The 13,181-nt window shown below is 43.5% G+C and overlaps 1 long non-coding RNA gene across 2 annotated transcripts; it reads left to right on the top strand.

Moving 5' to 3' along the window:
- The first annotated feature begins 6,655 nt into the window (after positions 1-6,655).
- Positions 6,656-8,748, top strand: LOC148159895 (uncharacterized). 2 transcript variants are annotated; one of them, XR_015762643.1, is made up of 3 exons: positions 6,656-7,351; positions 7,698-7,810; positions 8,450-8,748. It is a non-coding gene; the product is annotated as an uncharacterized LOC148159895 (long non-coding RNA). The 2 variants fall into 2 exon arrangements; XR_015762642.1 differs by lacking the exon at positions 6,656-7,351 and having other exon boundaries at positions 7,512-7,810.
- Positions 8,749-13,181: the final 4,433 nt, after the last annotated feature.

Below are 13,181 nucleotides of genomic sequence, written 5' to 3' on the forward strand. Positions count from 1 at the left end.
AGGGGCAGGTGCTCAAACAAACAAAAAAAAGGGCCCATCTAACCGCATTTTAGGACAGAATATTAAAAACAGCTTTCAGAGTTTAATAAACAATGATAAATTATAAAACTGTGAGATATACAATCAAAGCTAAGGAAAATCTCTATATAGAGCATATAACTATGTAAATGTAAGATATTTTATTAGTAATTTCTTTCTGCAGGTCTGTTTTGTTATAGGAAAGTGTTGAGAAGGCCTCTGGATTTAAGCTGGCAATGATCGCCTCAGAGTGTCCGATCAGAACACCTATTAGCATATATGGATGCGGAACAGATGTGGATGTGGAATGAATCAGGAAGAGTCCCGTTCAATTTGTACTCTTTATATCCTTTCCGACAGAATGTACATGAAGCAGGTATACAGGTATACAAGTGCGTGTGTGTGTGGTTAGGTTTATGAATGCACACAGTCATTCAGCTGCTTCTTTGCTGCCTTTTTTTTCTATCTGTGGGGTTACCGAGCTGCACACCTGTGTTGCGTTCAGGGTGCATAGGAAATCTCCTACACATCCATACCCTTTTCTACAGAAAGTATTGAAATATTCAAACCCGTATTTTACCAAGAAATGTAAATCAGAGCTGGACCACCAGACATATTTTGTCTTTACAGAATTAAACTATTAAAGATATAAACAATGCAACCTTTTAGTGACTGTAATCTATAAAACAGAGCTGCCTGGTTGCTGCAGTGGAGGTGAAGATGGTCCATTCAGGAAAGCAGAGCTGCATCAAACTTTAACTGGAACTGCAGAAAAAAGAAACAAAAGCAAATATTGAATTGTTAATGCATGTCACCATGAGAAAAGCTGTTGTTGCACAACTCCCCCCCCCTTCTCTCTTTCTACTTCCCCTTCTGAGAGGGGGGAGATGTGCTACCAGCTCTCCGTCTAATCGCAGGGGTGTCAAACTCCAGTCCTCGAGGGCCGGTGTCCTGTAGTTTTTAGATGTACCACAGGTACAAAACACTGGAATGAAATGGCTTAATTACCTCCTCCTTGTGTAGGTAAGTTCACCAGAGTCCTGCTAATGACCTAATTATTCTATTCAGGTGTGGTGCAGCAGAGGCACATCTAAAAGTTGCAGGACACAGTGGCCCTCGAGGACTGGAGTTTGACACCTGTGGTCTAACGGGTGAATTGAGTTTCCTAAATCTGCTGGGATTTACCCTGTCCAGAACTGAAGTAAACTCTGTTTAAGCTGGCGTCGAGAAAGACTCGCCTGGTTTGTGACTCCCTCCCTCCAGATGTCCCACCGTCTTCCCCTGTGAAGTAGCCAGACTGAGCAGCCTGCAGTCAAATGGTTCCACAGAGCCACCTGTTAACTGTCGCTCCTTCTCTTTGTTACAACTTGCACTTGTTACTGAACCAGGTTGGTTTTAGTGACTCACCTGAGTCCCAAGGATGTTTTTACATATAGTTTTTGGCTAAAAGCAACCTATAAAACATTTTCCACTTGTTCCTCCCAGAATCAAACTTCACAGCTATTTTATGACCATCAAAGAACTTTAAGGTGACTCATTAACTGAATGTCCACAACATCTTTTAGGTTTTCTTAATGCTAATTATTTTATTAGTAAGGCAGTTTTGATGACAGATGATCTCATATCCATCACCGTCGTCTTGGAGACATTATGACCTGATGTCTGTTCTAATGACCCCGAGTTGCTCAACAGTCCTACGTCTGTTTCCTGCCCAACCTTTTCTTTGAAAAGTTTAAGTTCAGCAATAAGGCCTTGGTCCTCTCTGCTCTCCCATCAGTTCCTGTTTTCCCCTGACCTTTAACCTACCATCCACCTCCAACACATCAGTGACCTTTAATTAGTTACACATTTTACACCATTTCAAGTTCAATGTCAAATATAACCTTTTAATTTCTGATTTAGCATCCATTTATAATATTATAATAACCATTACTTATTAGTTACTCTTATTATAATCATAATGTGAGTTATTACGGACATTTCTGAAAATAAACCAGGAATAATCCATTATTCTAATTATTTGATACCAAGTTACAGTTACTTGTTTTACTTGTAAGAACTTCCACAAGTTTAAGTATTTGTATAATTAAACCAATACCAACCACTGGTTAAACCAATATTAATTATTGGCTTAATTCTAAGTTATTATTATTAATTTAAGTATTTTACTCTGGGTTTTATCCAATTACTCAAAATGTTTAGATTTTATTCTGTAAACCTTTAATGCTTTGAAATAAGGAATAGTCTGAACTACCATTATTCACTGCAGGCTGGAAACTTCCTTCCTCTTCCTTCAGGAAACCTGCTCTTCCTGTTCCATGACTCTCTTTCTGCCTGACTGATGTTTTATGACTAAATAGAAAAAGTAGAATTAAAGCAAATTTTACATTACACAATAACAACCAGATTAATTTTATTACAGTCTGATTCTACTGTTGGGTCTTGATGTCACCTGTGTACTCAATTTTAGAGCCAACTTTATTTATTGTTACTATTAAATTAAAATTTCCAGCATGGGGAAGTGGGAAGATCTCGACTTTTCTCGACAAAGCCTACCGAGTTCTGCTTAAAAAAAAAAACTTTAAAAAAATTAAAATCACATTTTTGTCTCATGAAGTGAATTTTTTTTTTTTTTTTTGCAAAACAAACTTATTTGCACATGTCAGAAATCTGTCAGAAGGTTAATAGATATAATATTAATTTTATTTTTGGCTCTAGTGACCTTTATTTGATAGTTAATTGACAGGAAAGTGGATAATGAGAGAAGGGGGAAGACATGCAGCAAAAGTCACCAAGGCTGGGAATCGAACCTGTGACAGCTGCGTCGAGGACTGAGGTTTCCAAATGTGGGTTGCTTAATAACCCCTGTGCCACCACAGAGCACTCAACAGATACAATGTTAATAACAATAATAATACCAATAAGAGGAAATAAATGGGTTAATGAACTGAGACAAAATGAAACAGAAAACTGAAAATAATTTCAAAGAAATTAAAGAAGAAAAAGAAAATAAAGATCAGCTGATCCTGTTTTCCTGTTGAATTAGTTTGACGTTTTTTTTACAGGATAATTCAGCTGAAAGTCGGTTTTGTTGATAAATTCAGACTTGATTCAAAGTAAACGAGTTTAACCGACAAAACACACCTGAACTTCAATCATCTAAACACTCCTAAATTATTAATCATAGTTATTAATAATTACATAAACCAAAGATGGATGCAAATTCTGATTCCCAACAGATGTGAGCAGTCATCACACACACACACACACACACACACACACACAGGGGAGCCAGCGGCCGGGTCAGCTGGCAGCTCAGCTCCAGCTTTGGCTTCATCAGCACCGTTTGCACAGAGTCATGGTGTTGGCAGGTCACCCCCCCCCCCCCCCACACACACACACACACACACTCGCAGCAGCAGCCAGTTTAATCCTCCTGGATCCAGGTTACACACCTACAATACAAGCTGTGCTGGAGCTCATGGGGTGACGGGGGCTTTAGGGAGGTGGAGGGATGCGGGGGATCCCAGCACACACACACACACCCTCTCTCTCTCTCCCAGGCCTGATGTCAGCTGGCTGTGAAAGACGGCGGCTGACCGCTCGCTGTGATCCAGCACCAACTGGGCTTTGGCCAGCAGACTGGAGCTCCGCCACGCCGCTGCATGCTGCTGCAGCCAACACCCTCCTCTTCCTCCTCCTCTATCGACTCTGGCTGAAGATGAGGAATCCTCATCTCTGCTGCTGCAACAAGTGTCTGCAGCTCAGAGGTTTGCACCTGCAGCAGCTCCAGGTTTTATGAAGCTTCCTTAGGAACCCCACCAGCAGGGGGCGTGATCCACGGAGGCCTCAGTCCTCGACGCGGTTCGCCGGTTCGAGTCCCGGCCTGATGACCTTTAGCTCATGACTTCACGTCAGAATCAGAAACAAAATGCTTTTATTGCTATTGTAGCGCTACCGCCCGTTCAAAGGCTTCGACAAAGCCTTTAAAATAGCTTTTCTCAACGGAGGCGTTCAGGGTACGGCAGGGGGCGCTGGCAGAAACATTTACTGAAGGGGGGCGCTGCGATTCCTTTGGAGGGCGTTTGCTCGAAGGTAAACTTTACACCTTATGTGCACAGCAATACCTGTTGAGACTTTGAGCTACTTGCTAAAACTGAGGTGTGTAACATTAAAACATGCTTGGCTGCATATGTATCGATAGCAGCTCTTCTGCTTCCCTTCAGTGCTTCGGTTAGCTTCTGTTAGCTTCGGTTAGCTTCTGTTAGCTTCGGTTAGCTTCTGTTAGCTTGTTGGCGCAGCTCCGTTCTCCTGCTACTCGTAGCTTCACCTCATCAGTTCAGGGTTACACCGGCTAACGGCCTTGTTGCTGTGATTCACTGGTCAGGTGTCTGGTTTTACAATATTATTATTGTAATATTACAATATTTTACAATAATATATTATTATATTATAAAGTCGTGTCAAAGCAGCAATATTGACACGACTTTTAAATTAAAACGGGACAAGTGTTTAATATCCGTCTGGATGCTGCATGTTTCCATGAAAGAGCAACATCGCTCTGATAAACTACAAAATCACAAAACCTTCACCGTGTGCCCCTCAGAAAAATGAATCCATTTGATAAACAAATCCCTCCATGGGTGATTCCACGATAGAGAGCGTTCCCAGATAGCACATGATGTTAAATCAACGTTGAAAAATAGTTAGAATCGTTGATTTTTGGTTGAAGTCGACAAATGACGGTGGATCAACCATCAAACAACCATCCAATCAAACCGTTGAAACTGTGACATTGAATCAATGTTGTTTTGTGGTTGAAATCTAATGACTGAAATGCTGATGTCTGATCAACATCTGATCAATATTGAATCAATGTCAGATGTATTGCCGCACCCCTTCCCCTCCTCTCCTCCTCATCAGCGCTCTGGGTCAGAGGATTTTATTACTGAGTGGGGGTTATCACATTTAAATTAACCACTGCAGAGGATAGTGGGTGGTGATTCCTTTCTGTACATTTTCTTACTTGTTCATAATAATTCTCACTGACTGTGTGTGTGTGATATATTGACACAAAAACATCTACAACTTACTACAAGGAGCGGAGCGGTCCACCCCCACCGTTTACATGAGTGGGATGTCCCAAACACACAGCTGCTTTGCTGTTGGCTTGTTGGAAAATATGTTAATTCAATGTTGAATTATCATCACAGAGGTTGCATGTTTGGTTGAGGTCGACAACTGATGGTGGATCAACTATAAAACAACCATTCAATTCTAGCCAATTAACTAACGTTGAAACTGTGTCATTGAATCAATGTTGTTTTGTGGTTGACATCAAATAAATGAAATGCCAACGTCGAATCCAGTGTTTTTCAGCACTGGTCCTCCAGGCCCTACAAGTTTTAGGCATTTCCCTAATTCAGCACACATGATTTTAATTAACATTTGATTAACAAGGTTTTGCTGAACTGAAAGCATGCAGGTCAGTTTGCCTTGAGGATAAGGTTTGGGGAGAAACTAGTAATCAAAGTGTTCAGGTGTTTTTTGCACCCTTCACCACCGCCTGCCATTCAAACGCCCAACCCCCTTCCCTCCACCCACCAAAAACACACACACACCTCTTTCCCCCCACCTGGGCCCATCTACCCCTCAATCGGGTGAAACTTTAATTTTAAGTGAGGGTTTTTCATTTTTCACATTTTATTTTTTAAAGGATTGTTTTGGCTAGTGGCCTTTATTTGATAGTTAATTGACAGGAGGGTGGGTAATGAGAGAAGGGGGGTAATGCAGTGAAGGTTGCCAAGGTCAGGAATTGAACCTGTGACAGCTGTGTTGAGGACTGAGGCCTTGATTGTGGTTTGTGCTTAACCCCTGCGCCACCACAGCACAACCCCTTTTAGGTGAGGGTTAATCACGTTTTAACTTAAGCACTATGTGTTGACAACACTGAGTTGTGATTCCGTTCTGTACCCAGATTCACTAGCGGAACAAGTCAGCGTTGGGCCGGGGGGCGGGGCTAATTACCGGACCCCTAACGAATCACCAGGCCCCTGACGTTTATCGCCTGCGCTACCAGAAACTGTTGAGCGAGGGGGGGGGAGGTTGGTCTGCGTTTTTTATTTGATCTTTACCCAGGAAACACATCGGCTAAACCGTGAGTGAAACGGTCACTGGGACTGACTAGTATATATTCCATTGAGGGAAAGTAACTTTAACATTAACTAGACCTTTCTCAACAGGCGGTAGACTTTCTCAGTCTATAATCAGATATTTAAGCGACCCAAAACCGCACCCCCAAGGCCCCCCATAGCTCGGCGCCTGCCCAGATTGCACATGATGGCAATTCAACATTGAATTAACATCTTTTGCCAACAAGCCAACAGCGAAGTGGCTGTGTGTTTGGGACATCCCACTCATGTAAATAGTGGGGGTGGACCGCTCCACTCCTTGTAGTAAGTTGTAGATGTTTTTGTGTCAATATATCACACTCAAATGGTCAGTAGGACTTTGTTATGAAAAAGAAAGAAAATGTACAGAAATGAATCTTCACCCACTATCCTTTACAGAGGTTAATTTAGAATGTAATACCCCCCACTCAGTAATAAAATGCTCTGACCCAGAGCTCTGATGAGGAGGAGAGGAGGGGAAGGGGTGTGGCAAAAGAGCTGACATTGATTCAACATTGATTCAACATTGGACAGTCGTTGATCAGACATTAGCATTTCATTCATTAGATTTCAACCACAAAACAACATTGACTCAATGACACAGTTTCAGCATCGGTTACTTGGCTGGAGGTGGATGGTTGTTTGATGGTTGATCAACCGTCAGTTGTTGACCTCAACCAAAAATCAACCATTCTGACTATAATTCAACGTTTATTTACCGTTGTGTGCAATCTGGGCAGTTTGTTGCAGCCCTCATCACCTCCTCATCTCCCCCTACTCCCTCCCAAACCTCCCCCACCCAGCCGCTCCTCCCAACCTTCTCCTCTTTACCCCCTCTCATCCCTTCTTCCCTCCCCCTCCTTGAGCTCTGGGTCAGAACATTTTATTACTAGGTGGGGGTTAATCATGTTTCAAATTAAGCACTACATGTTGAGAACAGTGGGTTGTGATTTCTTTCTGTACATTTTCTTACTTGTCTGTAAATATTATTACTGACTGTGCATAATGTGTTGACACAAAAACATCTACAAGTCTGTACTAGGAGTTGTACAGTCCACCTCCCCAATTTTACACTTGTGGTTTGTCCCAACCAAACAGCCACTTTGCTGCTGGCTTGTTTGCTACCGGCTTCTGAATTGAATTCTCCGCTGAGCACTTTTATGGTAAGTCTTTCAATATTACTTTGATCTTAAATGCGTTTATTGAAAAATAAGGGCATTGTTTTGTGCCCATAGTAATCCTGGTTATTTTGGGGCAAAACGGATATTTTTAATAATTGAGGTCATGTCTCCTTTTGTATTATTTTCATCCTACCCACCACTCCAGGCCTAAGTATGAAATCCTGCGAGATTTTGTGGGATTTGAGTTTTTAAAATAGGGTGGGGCCTATTGTTTGGTCTGGGAGAACATGTGGTGGACAAGGAAGTGTAAGGCTGGCTGCTCCAGGTGGGCTTTAAATGGTTGTGATAGTAATCACTTGTTTTTAACTTTTTATTATGATATGCTTAGGGTCGTGCTTAAATGAGCCTCTGTACCAGAACAGCTGAGTTGGATGATTACATGACCGTCTGCAGCCATCAAGAAGTGCAGAAGGTTGTTAATCATCCACAGATTCAATCCAGGTGAGGCAGAAGGGAAACACTTAACATGTAAGGCAGGTGAAACACTGAACTAAACCTGCTAATGACTGATTCAGTCTGTTGATCCTTGGATTGGTAACTGGTTAAATTGAACTGGACTATTGTTACTTGTGTGGGATCTTTATTAGCATATAGACACTTTTTAAGGAATTTAATCAACTTATTTGGAAATATTTGTAGTTGATGGAAGATTGAACCAGCTATTTGATGGAAGTTTATTCTGTAAAAATTATAATTTTTCCAACTACACTATAAATCACCTTTTGTTTGATTTATTTGTCTCTGGTGTGTTAAATAAACCTGATCCTCCCTGAGTTTTATTGTTAGGTTTTCTGATAAACAGCCCTTTATTTTAAATATTGATTTAATATCAATATCATAAATCCTACACTATACTGCAGCTTGATGGGTAAATGCAGTTGTATATGTAAACATTAAGATAAATATTAATGAGAGATTAAGATATTAATTTAACAGTGAGTGTACATGGGGAACTATATGGTTTGTATTTGTTCTCAGACCTGTAACCAGTACACTGTTTAATCTTTCATTGTGTTTCAGAACTTTTCAAATGTTTATCATCTTTCTAACCGGCACCTTCCTCACTTTTATTTTTTTCAGCTGTTGCTCTGCAGTTTGACCGAAAGCTGACTCTTGAGGACTGCAGCAAAACTGTCAAGAAGTGGCTTCATTATGCACCAGAATGAGAGGAAGACATCGCAAGGAATCAAAGTGACGCCAACCAGAGTCAAACTGGGGTTACCACAACTTGTACTGTTTCCCTACTTCATACAGTACAAAGCTTAACCTCATGGACTCTGTTCTTCTGTGGACAACATACTGTTGTTTTGACAGTCAAAAAGGAATCAAATATGTTTAAAGATCTGTCCCTCTTTTCTTAAATAAAATGTTAAATCAAACCCATGTTGTCATTTTTAAACTTTTGTACACAGTTTACCCATCATCTGCCAATAATACAGTGTTTAACACCAGTAAAGAAACTTTTAGTGGCATGTTATGATGTAGACCTATCAGACCTAAAATGTACATAAATCCTTAGCTTTCATTCAATATAAAAACAACCCAAATCTGCATGTACATCCACAGTCAAATGAGTGTTGAATCAACATTGATTCAATGTAGAATCAACACAAATATGCATACAAGTTGACATACAGATGATGGTTGAATCAACATTGATATGTCAGTTATGGTTGAAACCCTAACGTTGATTCAACATACAAGTCACCGACCACTTTCAACGTTGATTCAATGTTTCTGGCTGACGTTGATTCAATGTTGTTTCAATCATTCTGTGCTATCTGGGTTCATTTTAGTTACCATCTTTAACGGGATTTTCTCCGATGTTGTACCAGGTTTACATCAGTCTCTTTCCCCATCGATACGCTCCCCGACAGCAACGCACAGTAGGGGGTAAAAAAAAAGAATGCAAAACTCAGAAACAAACAGGAGAACCGCGACATGGAGCGGTTTAACGGACTAGATGTGAATCAAGACCAGGGAATCTGATTCACGCTGAACAGTGAAAAGAGCTCAAAGTGCCAGATCAGCTGAAACACATGATGATGAGGGAGCAGATGGTGAGTCAATAAAAACGATCAAATAAAACTAATAACAGGAGAGAAACTAAAGGGGACATAACAATAAACCAATAAAGGATAAAACTAATCAAAGGAAACTAAATTAAAATGAACAAAATGCAAGAATTAACTAAGAAACTAAATACAGAGGAATAAACTGATATGGCAAGCTCTTTTGAGCAATAATACACGGGACTGTATGGCAAGAACAAAGACTATAGATAAAAGGTAAGATAATATTGTACCATGTGTTTGTTTGAGAACACATCTAGTACTAAGAAGAAATATATTTTACAGACGATAACAGTAAGAAACTTACCACTTATTTTTTAATTAGATTCGATATATTTATTTCTTCAATATTATTTTTCATGTCAGTTTTAATGTAATGATGCTAAGTGACTCCATGACACTTTCAATTTGCCTCATTAGGACTTGATTAAGAACCAGCTTTGCTGTTTGTAATTTCTGTCCAGTAAAACTATTAATCTATAATCAATAGACAGGTCTATATAAAGATATAATCCATGTTTCTGTCTCATATTTGTGTGGGATTAAAAGGAACTTTAGTGTTTCCACTGAAAGCTCTGATTTAAACAATAAATGCCATGTGGGTGAAGTTTTACGGATGATACTCTGATGTCCCATTCTCCTGAAGGCAGCACAGAGCTGCACCACCAGAACCTGTCAGAACCACTGAAGACCGAACCACTTCTGATCGAACCGCATCGGACCGAATCGCATCGGACCAAACCGCATTGGATTGAACCGCCATGTCGGACCGAACCGTCACGTCAGATCAAACCACATCGGATCGAACCGCATCATATCGAACCGCATCGCACCGAACCACATTGAATCAAACCGCCACATCATACCGAACCGCCACGTCAGATCAACCCGTATCGGACCGAACCGCCACGTCAGATCAACCCGTATCGGACCGAACCGCCACGTCAGATCAAACCGCATTGGACCGAATCGCACCGGACCGAAGCGCATTGCATTGAACTGCCATGTCGGACCGAACCGCCATGTCAGATCAAACCGTATCTGACCGAACCGCCACATCAGACACACCCTTCCGCATCGGACTGAACCGCATCGGACCGAACCGCATCGGACCAACTGCCAGGTCAGATCAAACCCCATCGGACTGAACCGCATCGGACCAAACCGCCACATCAGACCAAACCGCATCGGACCGAACCGCCACGTCAGATCAAACCGCATTGGACCGAATCGCACCGGACCGAAGCGCATTGCATTGAACTGCCATGTCGGACCGAACCGCCATGTCAGATCAAACCGTATCTGACCGAACCGCCACATCAGACACACCCTTCCGCATCGGACTGAACCGCATCGGACCGAACCGCATCGGACCAAACCGCATCGGACCGAACCGCCACGTCAGATCGAACCGGTCCTGGACTGAACCACTGATGTCTCAGCTGCTGCTTCAGAGTGAAACCGCTCTCCAGAAGTGGACCAATCTGATCCGGTTCAGTCTCATCCGGTTCGGTCCGATGTGGCGGCCTCAGACTGCAGCAGTGGCTCGGTCAGCGGTGGCCTCAGAATGAATCCGCAGCCAGGAGCAGAGACAGAAACTGGCTGATGAAGCATGACGTTCGGATCGGCGCCAGCTCCTCTCCGCTCTCTGCAGACTAATCTGAAGCTACTGCTCGCTGCTGCTTCACTGAGCACGCTCCGTGGGACGCACGCCACCCCGGCCTCCGGTCCTGGGTTTGCCTGAGCCCACGCGGCCTCCGGTTCCCATGGTGACAGGTGACTTTCTACAGCAGGACCCCCGGGGACGGATGGAGAGCAGGGTCATGGCTCAGAGGACTTCAGAGAAGTTTTGAAGAGGAGTCAGAGGACAGCTGGATGGAATAAGACGGGTCGGTTCTAGGACTCAAATTAGGTCTGATGCTGTTGGAGTTTTATTGCCTCTGATTTTAATCTTCATAAGCTGGACGGTTATGGACCAGTTTACCCAGGTAGCAGTCCTGTACAGACCATTAAATGAAGTTTACACCAATCCCTGCTAGGTACTGCAGAAACCAGCTGACTGTTCTGGTTCTGGAAAATAAGTTCTTCCTGGTTCAGGTTCTGCTTGGATCTCCGTAGTAGCAGAGCAGCTCACAGACGGACGGCAAACTGGACCAGAGTCCGGAAAGCAAATCAGGATAGATTAAATAATCTGGACCTCCAGAACTGAGACTCCTGGGTTTCACTCATCTGGTGTTATTTTCTTTCTTCCTGGAAACATAGTCTCTGTTTCAGAAATGAACATTCATCTGGTTCTGATGGGCCCAGACAGTTTGGGAAAGGTTCTGAGTACCCGGCTGGAGATCTGAACTCTGCTGCAGAAGCTTCATGTTTGTGTTTTGTTCTTCAGCTTTTCCCTTCCTGTAATCAGACACTGCTGGAGGCCCTCAGAAGCCCTCAAGACCAATTGGGACCCTTGAGGATGGCTCACAACTCGTCATGACCCCTTCAGGATCTTTTATGATCTCTAAAAACACTAGGGATCCCTCACAACTCTTCAGAATTCCTCCGAACTCCTTGTGACCCTTAATGACCCCTGGTGATCCTTCCAAATCCCTCAGGATCCCCGAGGATCGATCTGACCTGTTGACTGATCAGATCCATGCATTCTCCAGCTTGATGGCTGTGGTTGATGAAGTGAATGCGAAGGTCGAAGGTCGTCTTCGTGGCGGAGCAGCAGAACAGGCGGAGTCGACTTTTCCCGCGGCAGTGAACGCACCGTCGAGCCGCTTCCTCATTTCATGTGGAAAACCCAAGTAATTACGTGGAAATATGATAATGTATAACGCTGGGGGAGCAGCCCCCCTCCCCAGCCTCGCTCATTACCCGGACCCCCCCTCTAACCGGACCCCCCACCCCCTCCTGGTATTTCTCCCAGGAAGTCTCGCCCTTTCACGACTCCAGAGACATTAGCAGCCAGTCCGGCTCATTCTGCATCAAAACAAAACTTCATTTGCATAATCTGAGGATGAGCTCCTCTTTCCTCACTGCTGGGGGTGGGTGGAGGGCCAGAGCAGACCCCTCTACCCCCCCGACACACACACACACACACACACACACACACACACACACACCACTGCTTTAGTCCGGCCTCAGACTGCTGGCTGTCCTGCAGGCCTCCCAGTTCTCCCATCATTCCTGGGGGGCGGTGGTGTTGGGTGGTGTTGGGTGGTGTTGGGCGGTGGGGGCGGTGGGGGCGGTGTCAGTCCATCAGTCAGTGGAGGTGACGGATCAGAACTGACAGCTTTCCAGTGGGAACCTCCACAGGTCACCAGTATGGGAGCTGAATGGGTGTAATGGCCTGAGAGGACATCAGTCCACAGAGCTGCTGGTTCCAACAGAACCGGGTCAGATTACAGCCCAGAACTTCACTGGACCCTCAGGCTGGTTCTGATCAGGAGATCAGAATCAGACCAGATTGGGCTCAAACAGAACCAGCTGGGAACTAGTTTGGGTCAGAATATGAATGCAGGAAATGGGATGAAATTTCCCCAGAACCAGACAGCAGAGGGTAGAAATCAGAACCACGACTGATCCTGACCTTTTGGATCATTTCCTCTTGGACTGTATTGGTGGTTCTGGTTCTGATTGTTTCCTCACAGCCAAATGATGATGATGATGTTTCCCCAGTGATGAAGAGCTGGACTCTCCGGATCGGTAGCGCTCCGTGGGCCGGTGCCATCCGGCTGAATCCGAGCCAT

Source organism: Poecilia mexicana, unplaced genomic scaffold (assembly GCF_051168715.1).
Source record: "Poecilia mexicana isolate PSO_F unplaced genomic scaffold, ASM5116871v1 scaffold_4, whole genome shotgun sequence".
Classification (NCBI taxonomy): Eukaryota; Metazoa; Chordata; class Actinopteri; order Cyprinodontiformes; family Poeciliidae; genus Poecilia; species Poecilia mexicana.